Below are 3,941 nucleotides of genomic sequence, written 5' to 3' on the forward strand. Positions count from 1 at the left end.
TGACTCCCAAAGTCAACAATAGCACAGTATGAGAAACCTTGATTGTGTAACTTCTGTTCTCACTCCCCTGGAAATAGCAAATGTCATTTTCTCATAAAGTCACCCCTAAATAATCATGACTACTTACTCATACGTTTACTGGAGTTTTCAAAATAGCAACTGCACATTATTTATAAAGTTTTATGTTTTATTTGTCAAAGCACACCGATCTGGGGTTCTATTTATGATTATCATTGTATTTTACTATTATTTTCTTATTTCTAAATTCTTCCCAGCTTGAAAAAGAAACGCGGGATCAAAACCCTACTTAGATGAAGTCTGCTTTGGGTCCTCCAGGGAAAGCAAGAACTCCTGCTCCTGGGCTGCTCCGCGGCTTCCCAGGCAGGAGCCCTGCCGCCAGCGCCGGCAAGCGCACGCCCAAGTGTGCCCCCGCTGGGGACCCGCGACAGACCCCGGGCGCAGCGCCGGACGCCGCCCACCCCGAGGATTGGCCAGTGCGGCCCGGCGGGGAGCGCGGGGGAGGGGAGGGGAGGAGGCGGCCCCGCCCCTCGCCCCGCCCTCGCCCCGCGCCCCGCCCCCCGCGCGGCTACTCAGAGGGGCGCCCACGTGCCCAGCCCGCCTTCTGCAGCGCGGCGGCCGGGCGCTCCCGTTCGCGCGGACCCGTCAGGCGGCGGCCGCTCCTCCAGCCTCCCCGAGCCGGGGCGCCCCACACGGTCCAGCCGCTCGCCCCCCGCCGCCCCCTCGGCGCGGCCCCAGCGCAGCCCCCGTAAGTTGCCAAGTCTCCTGCCCCGCTGAGGGGCCGCCGCCAGGGGCGGCCCGGGCGCCGGGGCCAGCGGGGACGGAGGGGGACGGGGGCTCCGAGCGCCGCGTCCAGCTGCGTGCAGCTGCCTGGAGGCCGCGCTCCCGCCGCTCGTAGGCGGAGAGTTCGGGGGCCGCGGGCAGGGGCTGCAGCCGCGCACCCTCGTCCTCGGGGCTGCGCCTCGCCTCGTGCGGCCCGGGTGCGTCGGGGGTCGCGGGAGATGGGAGAGCGCCTGGCGCGGCGACTCCGCGGGGGGTCCTTTAGTCACTCCTGTTCTGGGGGCCCTGGGCACCCTTCTCTGGGAGGGTAGGCCCAGCCTCTTCTCCAAGCACGCCGAGGGGTCCCCGAAGTCGCCTTCCGCTCCCTTGGGGTTCTCGTAATACCGAACTCGGCTTGGAGCGCTGGAAGCCTTCCCCCGTCCTGCAGGGGACGTTGGCAGCGCAGGTAAAATGGCCTGTCGGGGCGTCTGTCGCAGAGGTGGGGAACCTGCGGCCTCAAGGCCACGTTGTGGCCCTCTAGACCCTTAAGTGCGGCTTTTTGGAAGGATAGGGTATTTTAAAGTAAATGGGTGCCGTGCTAACCCGTTTGACGTGGTAAGTTATATCTTTTAAGCCCATGTCATGAAGTCTTCAGCCTTGAACTCGAAACGCCATTCTTGAGGCTTAGGGAATCACACTGCCCATCACCCCGGAGTACTTGTCAGTCCCGAGAACTTTCCACCTTCTGTTTACGTGTACATGCAGCCTGTGGAGTAAGGTATTCGAAGATCGTGTCTTAAAGTTATTTAAAAGTAATATGCTCAACAAGATCAGTCATATATAGCTGTGGAAATGGAAATAGTACCTAGGTTTCAAGAGTGAAAGTATTCAGCCTGTTCAAACTTTCAAATATTTATACAAAACTGTCTTAAAAAGCCTTTAGGGGACTCATTTCAGACTGGTAATAAAATTTATCTAGACGTTTGTGCAGTAACACTAATCCTTTTAATGGGGCGATATCCCCAGATCTTACTCAAATAGAGCTCTGTGAATCCTGTCCTGCAACCTGGGACTAGAAGTTAGAGGGTTTGATACTTTTTCTTTCATACCTGAGCCAGTCTTTAAAACTTCTGTCTCCTCTTTTTCCCCTCAGCATTAGTAATAATTACCTTCTCTAGAAAAGTGAAACGTCTTTTGTTTGTAGTCTTTCTCTGCGGGATGTACAGGATAAGAATATTTTACATTAATTATATATTTTCTTAGGGTTGCTTTGTAATAGTAAGTGCTTTTTTCCTTTAGTAGCCCTGAAGCTACTAAAGGAAGTGATCTCTCAGTGCAGAAGAGCATATGACTTTTTTTTTTTCCTTGTTGTACTAAGAAGTTGCTAGTTGGCTGCTGTGGGTTGAATCTGGGAAGCCACGTTATTAGGATTTTTTTTTCTTTTCCTCCCTTGCCCCTCGCTTTGTTTCCACACTGTACCTTGATTTGGGAATGTCATTTACCTTAAGGCATTTTAATCTTTTAGGGTGTGCCATGGCCTTGGAGACCAGAGTGAAGCGCTGTGGTATCTGCAAGGATTCCGTTTGCAGAATCCCTGGCCCGTTTTGCAGGTCGGCGTAGCCCTTTTGATTCCAGAGTCTCTGATCATTGTCACTGGACTTAGGAGCTTGGGAAGAACAGAGGCTAGGAGGGGAAACGTGATAGCAGGGGTAGTTTAAAAGCAATGAGAATACTCCGCAGTTTTTCATTTTGTTTTCCCGTGTATTGTTGCCATTTGGACGTATGTCTGCAGAATTTTAAAGTTCATGTTTCTTGCTTTCCTCTGCAAACATGCCCATCTTTGCAGAATGGAAGTGCCTCATCTCCATTCTGGGTGGCCCACCTTCTGTTCTCTTCTCCTACCTCCTAGCTTAAGTCATTGTTTCTCCTGCCTGCTCACGCCAGACGTAGAGCCCTCCTCTGTGGCCATTTCTTCTCCTTTTGGCCCTACTTTTTCAGATGGTTTTTCCCTCATAGTTTTCCTCTGGTAACTTCTCTATTTAGCTTCGTTTCTGTCTTCCCTTCCGTTTTATTTGTATGCATCTCTCTCTCTCCTCTCTCTCTCTCTCTCTCTCTCTCTCTCTCTCTCTCTCTCTCTCTCTCTGTGTTCAGAGCCATCTGCTGGTTTTATTTTGGGGCCCTTCAGTGACCAACTTTCAGAACAGTCTTGAAAACACCTTCATGTTGCTATTTGCCTTATTAGTTCCCCTTATTAGTTCAAACTTGTAGATATGAACACATTGATTTTAAAGGTTGGCTTCTTATAGACTACTTACTGGATGCCACACATTTAGAACACAAGCAGACTTTTTGGTTGAATGTATTTCTAATTATTCATATGTTTAACATTGTGTCCATTATTTGAATACTTTTGTCATCCAACTGAATCCTGAAAAACTCAGTTTTCTGTAAGATTTCACTTACGAGATACCACTTGTCTAAATGGTTTTGAAAATCTTAAGTGGTTAACTCCTTTATAAATCTTTAATCTGGATATTCAAAACCATATAGATATAGCCTTAAAATAACAGAAAACTAATGGAATTGTTCTTGTCATTGTCTTCTATTTAAAAACTTTCCATTCTGGTGCTTAACACAGTATGTATCAGTTAACACATGCTCAGTATGTCTTTATGGTTGAGCCAGTGCCGCTGATTTCAACAATTTGAGAAAAGGTGTTTTATCTGTCTTCAAATGTATTTATTCCTTCATTGAAAACTTACTGAGTTATTCTTTACCAGGCACTGGACAACCAAAAAAAGTAAGTGTGGCTCCAATTTTGGTAGGATTCTGTAATTATTTTTACATTTGGGAAACTCTTCGCTGATGGATTTTAAGAGTAGTTTTATGTTTTGCCGCAACTGTATAAAAAATAACACCACCTCTGGGCAGGTGACTTCAGTCGTGTCTGCATCAGAAGGCAAGTAATGAACTTTGATATAGGAAGACAGTGCTACTGTTTCATGATCAAAAGCCCATGTGCTTGGCATTTTTGTTTCACCAGCAGTAACAAATTAGTCCCAACTCCTCTTACGTTTCCTTTGACTTGCCTTTCTGGCTATTGTTTTAAAGTGGTGTCTGGCTGTGGAAATGTGAATGCCATTGACAAAACCAACTAGAAATGC

At 48.3% G+C, this 3,941-nt stretch overlaps 1 protein-coding gene across 3 annotated transcripts in view; it reads left to right on the forward strand.

Moving 5' to 3' along the window:
• The first annotated feature begins 642 nt into the window (after positions 1-642).
• Positions 643-3,941, forward strand: part of SLC7A2 (solute carrier family 7 (cationic amino acid transporter, y+ system), member 2) — a 65,201-nt gene continuing 61,902 nt past the window's right edge. For all 3 annotated transcript variants that reach the window (XM_012663000.1, XM_012663003.1, XM_012663002.1), the window contains exon 1: positions 643-766. The gene's annotated coding sequence lies outside the window, so the exon portion shown is untranslated. The remainder of the gene's footprint in view (positions 767-3,941) is intronic.

The sequence above is a fragment of the Propithecus coquereli genome, unplaced genomic scaffold (assembly GCF_000956105.1).
Source record: "Propithecus coquereli isolate 6110/MARCELLA unplaced genomic scaffold, Pcoq_1.0 Scaffold79, whole genome shotgun sequence".
Lineage (NCBI taxonomy): Eukaryota > Metazoa > Chordata > Mammalia > Primates > Indriidae > Propithecus > Propithecus coquereli.